Source organism: Ambystoma mexicanum, chromosome 3p (genome assembly GCF_040938575.1).
Source record: "Ambystoma mexicanum isolate Mex_15411 chromosome 3p, UKY_AmexF1_1, whole genome shotgun sequence".
NCBI classification, from domain to species: domain Eukaryota; kingdom Metazoa; phylum Chordata; class Amphibia; order Caudata; family Ambystomatidae; genus Ambystoma; species Ambystoma mexicanum.
In genome coordinates this window covers 261,985,562-262,001,799 of record NC_090925.1, presented here as the reverse complement: position 1 = coordinate 262,001,799, position 16,238 = coordinate 261,985,562, and the positions used below count along the sequence as shown (strand labels likewise).

The 16,238-nt window shown below is 47.3% G+C and overlaps 1 protein-coding gene across 2 annotated transcripts in view; it reads right to left on the bottom strand.

Moving 5' to 3' along the window:
- The window catches only part of SLCO4A1 (solute carrier organic anion transporter family member 4A1), a 948,198-nt gene that overhangs the window by 549,742 nt on the left and 382,218 nt on the right, over positions 1-16,238 (bottom strand). The window lies entirely within an intron of this gene.

Here is a 16,238-nt window from a genome sequence, read left to right as displayed (position 1 = left end):
CTGAAGTATGGTCTGGTATTTGGAGACTAACATTGTCATCACTTGACCTGCCAGAATTTCTCCATGACATTGAAGGCACATTTTCTGTAACGAGGGAGGTGAAGGGAACACAAAGAGGCTCTGTGGGGCAAGCTGTGGTTTTGACAGACCTGCAAGGAACCAGAGTACCATGTGCAGGGAAAACAATTGCATTTCTTATTTTTTGTTGTTAATTATTAGTGTTTGTACAAAATTAAACATTCCTGAGCATGATCCTTTTTAAGAAGAAAGGACATTTTAATAGAAAAAATGTTGTGTATTCTCGGCAAAATAAACTGCAAAATAAAAGAACAAATTACATACCTTAAGGGTAACATTGCTTCTAATGGATACAATGGGCCTCATTACGCTATTAGCGCCATGGCTGCCTCCAAACTCGTTCCGACTCCGCCCTGGTGGATGGAGCTATTACCGCCCCATTCCAAGGTTGGCGGGGGCGGTAATTCCCCACTCACCAGGGCCCTTCCCCATTCCCATTTGAGCCCCCATAGGGCTCAATGGGAATGGGGAAGGTGCTAATAACGGTACCGCAAATTGCGGTACCGTTATTAGCTCCAAAGTCCCTTTGCGGGTCCCGTCCTTAACGCCTGGTAAAACCAGGCGTTAAGGGAGGACCTGCAAAGGGAACTCGTAGTAGGGCGGTAAGGGATTACCGGCACCGGTGCACTTACCGGTGCCGGTAATCCCTTACCGCCCCCCTCGTAATGAGGCCCAATATCTCTTCTGCAGATTGGAAGGTATCCAGGGTTTAAGTGGTACCCCCCACTCGCAGACCAACAGTCCCCCAGATACTTTCCGCCATGGAAGCTCTGGGAGCACTCTGAGGCAACTGAGGGGTTCAGGGTAGGCAAATAAGGAATCTGCTAGGGAGGTATTATACCCATCAGAACCAGGATTATGCTTCAGGTATGTAGCTTGCTCTTCTAATGGATACTATCTGCTCAGTAGATTCCTTATTTTCTTTTTTTAACAACTTTATTTAAAATGTACAAAAGAAATACATCATTCCAATACAAAATATATGAGAAGCATTAAGAATATAAATGAAACATTACAACATTAAGCAAGTTGGTACAAATAGAACAGAATCAACATTCCTTATTTTTAAAAGACTATTTTAGCACAATCTTACAAATGTGCAGGAGGGGCCTCAGATGCACAAAGAATAGGAATAGAGATCTCAACTAACGATGTGCTGTACGAAAACATCTTCCAAACAAGCCCCTAGCACCACGTGTGCACAGTGTGCAGATTAACCCTTATCAGGAAAGCAGTTGTAGCCCCCGAACCATTGTCGAATGTCCTATGATCCCTTCCAAGAGTAGCCTCATAACAAAGTTTGATGCAGGTGGCAATACAACTGGAAATGGTCTGCTAAGACACAGCAACCCCTCTGGACACAAGACCGAAAACCCACAGATTCCTGTCCATCCAGTATTCATCCAACCTGCAATGAAATGGCTGAAGGCCATCCAAGATCGAGCCTGTGCAGCCTTTCCCCTGTCTTTGAAGAGTGAAAGAAAGCTGCAAAATGCATCACCTGGTTGAAGTGCAAGCCCCTTATATGACCTGTCAGCTGACAGGACCTACAGTTCACATACCCACTTGGTAGAAGTGATGGCCCCTTTAAAAGGCAGTTTTCAATGTAAAAAAGTTGAGGTCACAGTTATGCAATGGCTCAAAAGGCAGAGCCATCATCTTGGTCAAAACACGATTCAGGTCCAACTGCACCTTAATGATTGGTGCTGGTGGGTAATGGATCACCAGCCCCTTCCCTAACTGAATCACAATGTGGATCTTGAAGAAAGACCCTGTTCTGGCTTGTGCAAGAAGACTGACAACACAGCCCAGTAACCCTTCACCCTATAGACATGCCGACCTGCCTTCACTAGCAATAGCACACTAGAAATTGAGGCACAAAAAGAGTTGATTTTCTGCTGATCATACCACCTGCAAAACGCAGCCACTTATAGGAGTAAAGTGTCCTTGTTCCTTGTACTCAACATACCAGAACCTTTTCAGACAAATATTGCAGCTGAGAGTCATACGGTTGGACTTCCCGATGACGTCTCTAGTCCTGCCCCCCACTGGAGCTGTATGTTTTGAGGTCATATCCATGCAGCTTGACCTGTTACTATCAACCAACCATGGTATCCGTACAAAAAGCCGAAAGAAAACTTTCGAATGGAGAAATGACTGCATCTTTTTTGTGGTTATTTCTCCGAATTTTGGGACATTTTTAAGAAATATAGGGGGGGCGGGAATAGTTAAGGTTGGAGGTAGAAGGAGTGCAGCGGGTCTCCCCCCGCAATAAAAAAAAAGGATGCAGACATTTCTGCATTCGAAATGTTCATGTATATCCGGTGCTTCATGGCTACTGACAGAATCTCCCTCTGGATACACAGTCCATTGTGTCCACCTGACCAAGGACTCATTTCAATGGATGCACATACAGAACACAGACGTCAACTCACAGTACTGCACGACTGTTAAAAGATGGCAGCCCAAATGCTGGGTACACAAGCTAGGTCTGCGCTTTAAACAATAAAAGACATTTAAAAAAAAAAATAGAAATTGTGTTCAACCCAGCCTAAACAAATGCTCAAATCCATCAACACTATTTCTTTCATGGCCTCACAACTGCCCAGTGGGGTATAGTCAATAGACTTCTCCATAACCTGCCACAAGGCAAACTAATAACTCCTTGGGGTGGTTGCAGCTTTCACCAATTTCATGGACAATGAGCTTGAAGGAAATACCTTCTTGGCCACAGCATCAATACATTTTGACTCCCTATCAGGCAGAAGGGGACACATTTGGATGGCCCCTCAGGTTTGGTGCATGAACCGCCAACGAATCAGCCACTGGAAGGTCGAAGAGATATGAAATGTCTTCCCTCACAGGCCTGTACTTGTGTGGGATGTTTCAGTTCAAGGCTGCAACTGATCCATGCTTCTGCCTGATGTCAGCAAGTGGGTTCTTAAAACACTTAGCAAAATCCAGCAACGGCTGATCCTCCTTAGGACCTTTCCAAGACACTATGTGACTACTATGGTATGAATTAGCTCCTTTTCCAACTTGCCCACTGATTTCGGCTTCTTCCTTTTAATAGTGGCATATAACAAAACTCGATTAATTTTAATATCTGTATACCTCGGCTAACAGAAATTCAATTTCATGTATAGCCTGTCCTATGAACTTTGTGAAAATGTCTTCTTTTGTTGAATTGTTTTTTTAATGTCAATTGTATTTGAGCATAATCAGCAACACAACCTTCTTACTCATCGCTGTTGTATCGAAATGTGTGAAATGTGTGTTTTTTTAAATAATAGGTTTTTATGCCGAATTTGGCTGAACTGACTTACTTGACTTTCCACATCATGCATACGTGATTCTACCCTTTACAGAAGGCTCAATGTCATCCAAGACCTCTATAATCTGGGTTTCAACAGCATGCCGCATGAGGCCGACTGATATAGGTGGCAAATTCAGCATTGAGCCCCATAAGGGCCTGCTCATTCAACAAAGCCTCCGATGAATTGTCCAGGCCACTGGCCTCCTGCAGATGCCTAAGTATACCTGAAACCACAGCACCTATGTCAGCTTCACCAAAGCACTCCTCAACCCCGGAATAATATTCTTCCCTGTCTTCTATACAAGATTGCACTTCTGAGAAGACCATAAACTGTGTTGCACAACTTCAAGCATAGAGTCTCAATCTGGAAGCCCATCAGTCTCAACGACACCTCTGGCATCTTACCTGTTGCTGGGCCATCCTCATGCGGTACTGCCTTGGTGGTCCTGACTCCAAGAACAAGCAGAGCCATTGGTAGTATAACAGTAGTCATCACTGGTCATCACTGACCTGACTAAGGGTTCCCTGGTTTGGTGGATGAACCAGTTTTCCTATAATTTATTTATTTATGTTTTGCATTTATAAAGTGCACAAGCAGCCTGGGGGCATTGTGGCGTTGTTACATAGATAACGACTTAGTTACAGGGAGGTTACATAATGTGTTTGCATATTCAGACATTTAGTACAGTGCAGGTTATTCAACGTACAGGTTCAAACAAATAGCCATGTTTTGATAGCTTTCCGAAAAGCGAGCTGTGATGGTTCTGCTCTAAGGGAGAGCGTCAGGGAGTTCAATTGCCTCATGGCAATGAAAGGGTAACTTGCATGGCCCCCTCTGGCTCTTTTCACTTTGGGAACAATAAGTCGGTTTGCGTAGGGTGTTCTCGTTGGTCTGGCGGAGAGGGAACTGTTAACTCCCTGCTATAGGTAGGGTGGGGCTGTGTGGTTGATGCACTTGTGGGTTAAGGCAAGTGTTTTAAAGAGGACACGTTCTCTGATGGGTAGCCAATGGGCTTGTCTCCTTGCAGTGGAGATGTGTTCCCTTTTGGGGATGCCCACTGCAGCACGGAGAGCATCATTTTGGATGGTTTGGAGTTTCTCAAGGTTTTTTTGTTGACGTACCTGTGAAGAGGACATTAAAGTAGTATAGACTAGAGCCAATTATGGCTCTAGCGATAGTCAGGCAGTTTTCCGTGGTAAGGAAGGGTCTGTCTGCGTTTAGTCATTTTGTGTAGTATGCTGCAGAGGACGCAATGGCATTGACTTGCCTGGACATGGAGAGGTTAGAGTCTAGGTAGACCCAGAGTGTTTCTACGGCCCGAGAGACTGGGATTTGGGTATTATCAATAGTGAAGGATGAATATTGGTTATCAAGTTTCTTTAGTGTATCAGTGGGTCCTATCAGTAGTAATTCTGTCTTATTTCCATTCAGTCATAGCCAGTTCTCTACCATCCAGGCATGGATGGTGGAGTAGGCAGAGTTAAGGGTCTTGGCATCTGCCTCGTAGTCACCCGATAAGGGGGGGAGGATCATCGGCTTAATTGGTGTAGGTAATGCCAAGGGAATCCAGAATGTTGAATAATGGTCTGATGAAAATGTTATAGAGCGTGGGGGTATATGCAGGAGCCCTGCGGCACGCTGCATTGGATGATGGGTGGTTTGGCGCAAGCATGGTCAGAGATTACTCTCATGGCTCTACCATGAGAGGATCCAGGCAGTTGCGTTGGGGGAGAAGAACAAGTTAGTTACCAACTGTAACGTTCTTTCGATTGGATGTTCCTCATTTTATGATATTTGTATCCCAGCTCTGCGGCTTTGGAAAAAAAATTTCACCAGAGGGCGCTGTGTTCGAGGGCACGGAGTTGAAGTTCCTCGAAAGAGGCCGCCGGGCGTCGACGTCATCCGCTGTGTAAAGGGCTCGAACAGCGCCCGCTACCTCAGTTCTGTTTGTACGGTGTTCATGGTCGCATCAGCTGATCAGGTTTAAAGTATTCAGGCTGTTAAGGAAGTAAGAGTGTAACTGGCGTAAACTGTACGGAGGGGGTGGTTGGGAGGGTCGATGAGGAATACATGGAAGGAACATCCAATCGAAAGAACGTTACAGTTGGTAAGTTACTTGTTCTTCGAATGGATTGTGTCCTCCCACGTATTCCTCATCTTATGATAGACTCCTATAGCAGTGGTAATTTTGGAGGTGGAAGTACTAGAAATTTTAATTATGGACTGAATGAAGGACAGCTTTTGCAAATAGTCCTTCTTGAAAGGAAGTAGAGTCCAAGCAGTAATGCTTTATGAAGTTGTGCATTGACGACCAGGTGGCCGCAGCACAAATATCCTGCACCGGCACACCCCTCTGAAGAGCCGTGGAAGTTGCCATGCCTCTGGTTGAATGAGCCCTTAATCCATCTGGAGGCTCTTTCCCAGCTAATTTGCAGCATTCAGAAATTGCTAGAATTATTCATCTGGATAGAGTTTGTTTAGACACTGCAAGGCCCAATTTGTGCCCAGTATACCCAACAAATAGTTGGTCACATTGTCCAAGATTTGCCAATCTGGAAATGTAGAAACTGAGAGCCTTTTTTGGGTCCAGTCTATGCAATCTTTCATCTTCCTTACTCGAATGAGGCAGAAGATAAAAGGAAGGTAAGACAATTTTTTGTGACAAATGAAAATCAGAAACAATTTTAGGCAAGAAAGATGGTTTGACTTTTAGAATAACCTTGCCCTTATGGAAAATGGTGTGAGGAGGCTTACAAGACGGTGCCTGCAACTCACTTACCCTGTGGGCTGATGTTATAGCCACTAACAGAATTGTCTTAAGAGTGAGAAGTCTTAATGGGCAAGAATGTAAAGGTTCGAAAGGGGCACACATGAGAAATTTTAAGACTAGATTTAAATCCCAGATGGGCACCTGAAAAGGTGTTGGAGGGTATACATTTGTCAGCCCTTTCAAGAATTGAATGACTAAAGGCATTTTAAAATAGGACGCCTCTGCCAATGAGCGCTTAAAAATAGATAGCGCTGCCAAATGTCCTTTTATAGTGCCAACTTGGAGCCCCAAATTGGCTAAATGTAAGAGAAAAGAAAGTACTGTTGGAGTATTACAAAGGAATGGATCCACATTCTTATCCCTGCACCAGTTACTGAACTTGTTCCAACGACACCGATACAAGGATTTTGTTGTGGCCTTCTGGCTGAAAGCAATATCTCCATTACGTCACTCAGGAGGTCCCAATATGAAGATCCTCTCTTTGTGGAAGACGTTTTGGAGGGCAGATGGACATGTCCAGAAGGTCTGGGTACCACGTCCTCCTGGCCCAATCCGGGGCAATTAGGATCATGGTTTTCCTGAACTTTCTCAACCTCCTGATTACCTGAGGAATCACGGGGACTGGAGGAAACGCGTAGAGGAGTGGAAATACCCAGTCCACCACAAACGCGTCTCCTATAGCTCCTTTTGGAGGCAATTCCCTTGAGCAGTACAGTTTGCACTTCCGGTTGGCCCCGGTCGCGAACAGATCCACTTGAGGGGTTCCCCAAAGGGCAAAGATCTCTTGAAGGACTTCCTGAGCTAGTTCCCATTCGTGGGAGAATGTGCTCTGCCTGTTCATAGCATCCGCCGCTGTGTTCAGCTCTCCGGCTAGGTGAATTGCCGATAGAGAGATTCCTTCTTGCATTTCCCAGAACCAGAACTGCATTGCCTCTCTGCACAGTGGGAGTGATCCTACGCCTCCTCTTTTGTTGAGGCAGTACATGGAAACTGTGCTGTCCGTCATTATCAGGACATTCTTTCCCTGTACAGAGGGCAGAAAGGCCTTCAGCGCTAGTCTGATTGCCCTCAGCTCCAAAAGGTTGATGTGTAGTTTGGACTCTGATGAAAACCAACGATCGTGAGTGAGGCGTCCGTCACTACCGTTATCTCCGGCCATGGTTGCCAAAAAGGTTCCCCCTTGAGGATATTCTCCTTGCAAGCCCACCATAGGAGATATTGAGTCACTTTGGTCAAAACTTGCAGAAGATCTGACATCTCCCCCGAAAACTGGGACCATTGAGTCCTGAGGGCCCATTGAAGGGATCTCATCCTCAATCTGGCCTCTGGCACCAGAAAGATGCAGGATGCCATGAGGCCTAGCAACCTTAGAAAGTCGAATGCCGGCAGATGAACAAGTTACTTCTTACCTTCTAACGTTCTTTCGATGGGATGTTCCTCCGACGTATTCCTTATCTTTGATAATTCGTCTCCAGCTTGCTGGCCTCGGAAATTTTTTCTCTGTCGAGGGTGCTGCGCGTCGACGTCCGCTGAGTCGATGTCCCTCGACAGCCACTGTATTGGCACCGACATCACCATGCCCATAAATAGCCACGCGCGTCGTCCGTTGCTCAGTTCCGTTTTGTAGCATAAGTCATGCCTGAATTGGTTATTGACCTTGAAGGAGCGTAAGCTGCAACCACAAGGGAAGTATTACTGCGGGGATGGATGGGAGGGGCGATAAGGAATACGTCGGAGGAACATCCCATCGAAAGAACGTTACAAGGTAAGAAGTAATCTTCGAAGGGATTGTGTCCTCCGACGTATTCCTTATTTTTGATAGACTCCCATAGCAGTGGCATGTAATCGGAGGTGGGAGTAATAATGTCATGTATCCCTTTTAGGAATGAACCGAATGCAATACGGCTTTGCCAAATCTGGTCTCTTGACTAGTGGAGGAATCCAGGTTGTAAAATTTTGTGAATGTATGTGCGGACGACCTTGTGGCAGCTGCACATATGTCTCGGACCGGTACCCCTCTGTGGAGGGCCGAAGAGGCTGTGATACCTCTGGTTGAATGAGCCCTAAGATTTTGGGCTGGCTCTTTCCCTGCTAGTTTGTAACATTCCAGAATGGCCAAAATAATCCACCTGGAAATGGTCTGTTTTGTTATGGGTAGTCCCAACTTGTGACCTGAGTGTCCTGCTTGCCTAATCCTAGCCAGTCTGCTGATGTAAAAGCTCAGAGCTCGCCTTGGGTCCAGCCTATGTAGCCTTTCTTCCTCTTTCCCCGGATGGGGAGGAGGGTAGAACGAAGGTAAGGTAATTATCTGAGTGATATGAAATTCAGAAACCACCTTTGGGAGGAAATTAGGCTTCACCTTTAGGACATTGTCCTTATGGAAAATTGTATGGGGGGGGTTTACAAGAGAGAGCTTGTAATTCGCTCACCCTCCTAGCAGATGTTAGTGCTACCAATAGGACAGTTTTAAGAGTGAGAAATCTCAGCGAACAAGAGTGGACTGGTTCGAATGGAGTACCCATTAGGAAATTTAAGACTAACTTTAAGTCCCATAAGGCAACTTGGAATGGTCTTGGAGGATAAACATTAGTTAATCCCTTGAGAAATTGTATTACTAGAGGTAGTTTGAAATACAATGGTTCCTCCGCAGTGCACTTGGAGATTGAAAGCGCTTCGAGATAGCCTTTTACAGTGCCAAATTGAAGGCCTGAGTTTGACAAGTAGAGTAGAAATGATAACACCGTTGGTGTACCACATGAAAAAGGGTCGATATTCCCTTCTCTACACCAGCTGCAAAATTTGTTCCAACGGCAGCGGTATAAAGACTTTGTTGCTGGCCTTCTGGCCGAAAGCAACACCTCCATGACGTCATCAGGGAGGTCCCAATCCTTGTACCTCACCCTTTCAGAAGCCAAGCATGAAGGTTGAGGGTTCTGATGTCTGGATGGAGAACCTGACCTCCCTTCTGTGAGAGAAGATTCTCTTTGAGTGGAAGACGGATTGGAGGACAGATGGACATATCTAGAAGGTCCGGGTACCACGTTCTCCTGACCCAGTCCGGGGCAATTAGGATCATGGTTTTCCGGAATCTTCTCAACCTCCTGATCATTTGAGGAATAACAGTGACTGGTGGAAACGCGTAAAGGAGTGGGAACTCCCAGTCCACTACGAACGCGTCCCCTAGAGCTCCTCTCGGGGGAAATTCCCTTGAACAGAACAGATCGCACTTCCTGTTGGTGCTGGTGGCGAACAGATCCACCTGAGGGGTTCCACAAAGGGTTCCACAAAGGGCGAAGATCTCTTGAAGGACTTCCTGAGCTAGCTCCCACTCGTGGGAGACTGTACTCTGCCTGCTCAGAGCGTCCGCTGTCAAGTTCTTCTCTCCGGCTAGGTGGACTGCCGATAGAGAGATTCCTTCCTGAATTGCCCAAAACCAGAGCTGCATTGCCTCTCTGCACAGTGGCAGTGACCCTACGCCTCCTCTTTTGTTGAGGTAGTGCATGGCCACCGTGTTGTCCTTCATTATCAGGACATTTCTCCCCTGTACTGATGGCAGGAAAGCTTTCAGCACTAGTCTGATCGCTCTCAGCTCTAATAGGTTGATGTGTAGTCTGGACTCCGATGGAGACCAACGACCGCTGATGGTCAAGTCGTTGGCATGGGCTTCCCACCCCGTGAGTGAGGCGTCTGTGACTACTGTTATCTCCGGCCATGGTTGCCAAAACAGTTCTCCTTTCAAGATGTTCTCTGGATAGGCCCACCATTGAAGGTCATGGGCTACCTTGTCCGGAATCCGGAAGAGATCTGTCATTCTCCCTGAGAATTGCGACCACTGAGTTCTTAGTGCCCACTGAAGAGATCTCATTCTCAGGCGAGCCTCTGGCACAAGGAAGATGCAGGATGCCATGAGGCCTAGCAACCTCAAAAAGTCAAAGGCTGGGAGACGTTGGGCATTTGGAAACTTGTTGACCATCTGCAGAATATCTTGAGCCCTCACCTCTGGTGGCGGGGCTTTTCCCAGGGAAGTGTCCAGGACCGCTCCAATGAACTGGAGTCTCTGTGATGGTATCATCTGTGACTTCTTTAAATTGAGGGAGAAGCCCAGTTTGTGAAGGAAGTAGCAGACATAATCTAGCTGGATCTGAGCTTGTTCCGAAGATACAGCTCTGATCAGCCAATCGTCCAGGTAGGGGTAGACGTGGATCCCTTCCCTCCTTAGACTCGCAGCCACTACCGACATTAGCTTGGTGAAGACCGTCGGGCGGAGGTCAGCCCAAATGGCAGAACTCGAAATTGAAATGAGAGTCGCCAATTGCGAACCTCAGGTATTTCCTGTGTTTGAGATGGATTGGCACATGGAAATAAGCATCCTGAAGGTCCAGCGAAACCAGCAAGTCCTGAAGCTGAAGAGCCTGAAGGATCTGAGAAAGGGTCACCATCTTGAACTTGTCCTTCCTGAGGAACTTGTTCAAGTTTCTTAAATCCAAGAAGGGTCTCAATCCTCTGTCCTTTTTGGGGATTAGAAAATAGGGGGAGTACCAGCCCTTGTTCCTTTCCTCTACAGGTACATGTTCTATTGCACCTTTCTCTAGCAGGGTTAAAATCTCCTGCACAAGGAGCGTGTCTGGAATTTTTACAGAGTTGGCTCCCAGTGGATGATCTTGAGGTCTTTGATGAAAAGGATGACAGTAACCATGGCTCACTATCTCTCGTGACCAGGCATCTGACGTAATTACCCGCCATTCGTCCAGATACCGATGATCCTGCCTCCCACCGGTGTCTTGTGGGTGAAGACCTCAAAGTGGCTTTGCAGCGGCTGCAGCAGTGGCTGGGGAGGTATTAGCCGCTGCTGTGGCTGATCTAGCACCTCTCCATTTTCCACCACAAAAGGGCTTTCTCTGTTGGCCTCTCTGACTGGCCTGCCCCCTCCCTTTTCCGAAAGAGGAATAGAAGCGAAAAGGGCGACTCTTCCAGGAAGATGAGCCTGCGTAAAAGTGTTGTTGAGGTTGCCCAATAGCGGCACTTAGTGATTTTGCTGACACTTTTGAGGTCTGCAGCTTCTCCAAGCTTTTGTCCGCCTTGCTGCCAAACAACCTCAAGTCGTCAAAGGGCATATTAAGTAATCTAGATTGCACATCAGGTGCAAAGCCAGACTTCCTTAGCCATGCAAACCTGCGTAGGACCGTGCTAGATGCCATGGACCTGCTTACACTATCCGCAGTGTCCAGTCCTGACTGAAGGCATTCCTCCATAGCCTCTTTACCATCTTTTACTGTAGCCAGGAAACCATCCCGCTCCTCACCTTCCGGGATGCGTTCAGCCGCTGATGACATGCAGTCCCACAGGGTGTATGTGAATCTAGCTAATGTGCAAGTGACATTAGTAGATTTAAGGGCCATACTGCCCAGAGAAAAAACTTTCCGAGCCCAAGCATCAACTTTTTTACCATCCCTGTCTGGTGGTATGGATGGGTAGGCTGATTGCCTAGTGGAGGTTGTAGCTTGAACCACTAAACTTTCAGGGGAGGGATGTTTAGATAAATATTCTGGGTCTGATAAAGATGGCCTATATTTTGGTACAAGTTTCTTATTTACTGCTGATATAGAATCTGGAGTATTCCAATTTACCATCACCCTTTTTTACAGTGCTTTAAGGAATGGAAGCACAGGATCTTTTAAAGGACCCTCACTCAGGATGTCAGTCATGTCATCCTGGTCGAAATCTGGGGAAGCTGCCTTCCAACCCATAAAATCAATGACCCTTCCCATAAGAATCCTATAACTAGGATCAGCATGATCTGTAGGGTCTGGTCTTTCAAAATCCACTTCTTTTTAAGTGTCTAAGCTACTGGCATTTTGGAGACAGTCATAAATATCTGTTATTTTAGACTGTGGGTCGACTAGTTCTTCAGGGACCTCTCTAGTTCCAAACCTAACTCCAGCTGAAGTGACATCCTCTTCAGATGAATGTTCTTCATATATAGATGACATGGATCGGAATAAATCCTGTCTAGGTTGAGGGTGGAAAGTATTTTCAGGTAAAGAAGGTGGAATCGACCTAGGTAGGGACAATGGCGTCGACTTGGGTCTTGGAATCAAAGAAGGCCTCGATGAAAGCGTTGAAGGCATCGATAGAGAAGACGCTGGCTTCGACGGTGTCGAAGGAAGCTTCGATGCTGTCGAAGAAGGCTTCGATATAGCAACGCATTGGTCGTCGAATGTGTCGAGTCGAGTTTTGGCTTCGACGTCGATTCCGCTAGCCCCGATTTATGCACCGGAGCCTTTGACTTAGTCCGAGGCGTCAGGGAACTTTCCCTTGAAGATACTCTTAACTCCTTTTCAACTCTTACGTGTTTAGATCTAGATTTTCCTCTGTCACTTTTAGAGTGGGTAGAGGCATGATCACCACATGACAACTTTGAGGGGTTCTGGGTCGCTTTCTCAAATATTTTAAGCATCGAAAGCCCTAAAGGCCTCCCATTTTTCTGGGGAATCGTGCTTTGATGGATAAGTTACTCTCCTCTCAGAGGAGGACGAGGAGGAAGAAGACCTGTGACGTCGCTTTTTTGACTTTTCAGTCGAAGACAAGGAAGATTTCCCAGAGCGACTCTTTGATCTCGACCTCCTCGACTCATGACGAGATTTTCGACTGGATTCGTCCGAATCCTTTTGTCTTTTAGAAGACTTATGCTTCTCCTCCCCCACAGCCAGCTTACCTCTACGTTCCCTAAGAGCCTTGTTAGACATGGCCTGACAGGACCCGCACTTCTCAACCCGATGGTCTGAGCTGAGGCACCAGAGGCAATTCCGATGGGGGTCGGTTATCGACATTTTCCTACCACACTTCTGACATTTTTTTAACCCTGTCTTGGGTGTGGTGGGTAGATGATGAAGACATCGTCGAGAAAAAATCTAATGCGCCGTTCGTAACACGAAGCAGTTGCGTCGGAAAAACGGAACTGAGGTAACGGGCGCTGCTCGAGCCCTTTATACAGCGGATGACGTAGACGCCCGACGGCGGCTCTCAACGGACTTCGACTCTGCGGCCTCGAACACAGCGCCCTCTGGGGAAATTTATTTTCCAAAGCAGCAGAGCTGGGATACAAATATCATAAGATGAGGAATACATGGGAGGACACAATCCATTCAAAGTGTGCTGAGGAAGAGAGGTGGTGGCAGAGTATTTTGTGGTCTACAAGCTCAAAGGCAGTCGATAAGTGTTAGAGGAGGAGTAGGGCGGGTTTGCCTGAGTCCCTGATGTCATCCATCGTATTTTTTAGGTCCAGCAGGGCTGTTTCAGTTCCGTGGCCACAGCGGAAGCCGGACTGTCAAAGGACAAGGAGGCTGTTGGATTCAAGGAATTGTTGGATTTGTGGATAGGCTGCTTTGTCTAGAATTGATTGTAAGAAGGGGACTGTGGCTATTGGTCTGTAGTTGTTGGGGGAGGTAGGGTCAAGTGATGCTTTTTTAAAAGGGGGCGTACCCAGGCTTCCTTGAGGCTAGCGGGGACGAATCCAAAAGCAAAGGAGGCATTTATGAAAGCAGTGAGGAATGGTGTGAGTGTGCCTGCACAGTCTTTGATCAGTGCACCAGGCTTCATCTTTGATACTAGTCTGAGGGGGGGGAGTGGGAGTTTCCAGTTCCCTGAAGATGGCGAAAATGTATTTTGAGCCTGATTTGGCGTTGGCGATCCTTGTGTTAAATGACGCGGCTTTGGCTTGGATGATTGCTTTTTTATAGTCCTTTGCGAGTTTGCGAAACTCGAGTTTGGCTGAATCAAGGTTGTTTGATTGCAAGATGGAGAGAGCTATCCGTTTTTTAGAGCAGAGTTCTAGTAGCTCAGGGGAGAAACAGGCATTTGAGTGTTTTGTTGGCTTGGCTTTCCGGGCAACTGCTGCCTGTTTTAATGTGGTGTTGTAGGTTTGAGCCAGTATATCAGGGTTGTTGGAAAAAGGAGGCCTGAGGGATTGGCCTAGTAGGTGGGGAATGAGTCTCTCTTTTGTGAGCATGCGGGACCTCCTGGCAAAGGAGGGTGGGAGAGGCACGGTGAGCGGTTTCTCTTTCTTTGGGGAGTTATGGGGGGAGATGGAGAACCGGATGACATGGTGGTCTGTCCATGGGGAGGGTGAGTTAGCGCTAACGAGTGGTGGGCAGTTATGGTGTGCTAGCCAGTCTAAGGTGCAGCCTTTGAAGTGAGTAGGGTCAGTGATGGGGTGTTTGAAGCCTAGGCTTTCAAGCGCTTTAGCAAGGGATTTAGCAGGTGAGTCTTTTGGGTCATTGAGTTCAAGGTTAAGGTCACCTGCGAGGATGACCTTGGGTGATGTCTTCAGATTGTCCAAGATGAGGTGTGTGAGGACAGCCTGGAAGTCGGCAATGGGGCCGGGGGAGGGGGGGGGGTAAACCATGTGGAGCGTAATGGTGCAGTAGCATTAGGCAATATGGTGGCAGTGGGGCTAACATCATTGGTCACAATATCTGCAGTAGGCATAGCAGCAGCATTAGGCAATATGGTGGCAGTGGGGCTAACATCATTGGTCACAATATCAGAGGTAGGCATAGCAGCAGCATTAGGCAAACTGGTGGCAGTGGAGCTAGTTCAGTTCACAGCATTGGTCATAATATGAGCAGTAGGCATAGTGTCAACAGTGGGGCAGGCGCGATAGTCGGCAGTGGGCATAACATCAACATTAAGCATGGTAGTAACAGAAGAGTGGGTATAGGTGAGTGATTTTAGAAGAGTGATGGGTGTGCCAAGTTTGGCATCAGATATTGAAGTGGTTGGTGCAGCTGCAGAGGTGTGTGCGTGTGTGCACTGTTTAGTGAGTCTGGCTGCTGATGGTGCTGGACGCATGCTTCTGCATTGGGCAGCATGGTTGCCAAGGGAGATTTGTTCCGGTGTACGTCCTGGTGAAGTGGCAGTAGTAGGATTGTTGAGGAGGCTCTTAGCCATGTGGACCTGAGGTGAAGGTGTAGGGAGCCTGCAAAATGCGTATCTGATGGTGTTAGTGGGGGGTTGAAATCGGGTGCTTAGCAGGCCGTTGCGGTTTGTGGCATCTCTGGGTAGGGATTTGTGTGGTATTGGGAGAGTGCGGGCATGGAGGCGGACGAGTCTGCAGGGAAGTGCAGAGGTGATTGTTGGCGGCTTTATGCGGACCGGGGGGGAGGGGGGCTTGCATTGCGTGGAGACATGGTGGAGACAGCGTGGGGGGAGCCAGGATCTTGCAGTGGAGCAAGTGGCTTACCTGTGGTTTGCGGGTATCATCGACTGAAGGTATCGAGGGGGCAAGGCAGAAACGGCGACCAGCGGAGAGCTGCAGAGAGTCTCCAAGGCTTTTGCAGACAGCCTTCATTGCTCGACTTCGCCTGCAAGCTGGAGGCACTTCTTCTCATTGGATGGCCTGATTGCAGCCAATCCAGGGCCGTGGTGGTACTAGTGATGGTAGCCACAGAGGTGGTGTCCTTGGCCATATTGGGAGGGCCTGGGTCGGCTACATTGCTGCATGTCGGAGGCATCATGGTGGTACACTCCTGTGTCCCTCGGGGGTGATTGTGGAATTGTCTGCAAATGCATTTAATCCCCCTGGAGGTGTTAGTTATCTTTAGCTTAGTAAGTAGGTTTATCTGGTTCCAGCAGCAGATCACAATGGTCTACAGATGCATTTAACCCCCCACGCCCCAGAGACACTAGTCATTTTTGGCATAGTAACTAGATGTATCTGGTTCCCACAGTAGATCACAATGGTCTACAGATGCATTTAATCCCCCTGGAGGCGCTAGTCATCTTTAGCTCAGTGAGTGTGTTTATCTGGTTCCAGCAGCAGATCACAATGGTCTGAAGATGCATTTAATCCCCTGGAGGATCTAGTCATCTTTAGCTCAGTGAGTAGGTTTATCTGGTTCCCCCAGCAGATCACAATGGTCTGCTGAGGCATTTAATCCCCCTGGAGATGCTAGTCATCTTTAGCTCAGTAAGTAGGTGTATCTGGTTTCAGCAGCAGATCCCCTTATTACCTTCTCTGGAGGAAGATATAACCCTTGCAGACTTTATTAATCTTTTTAGAATGACTACAAACA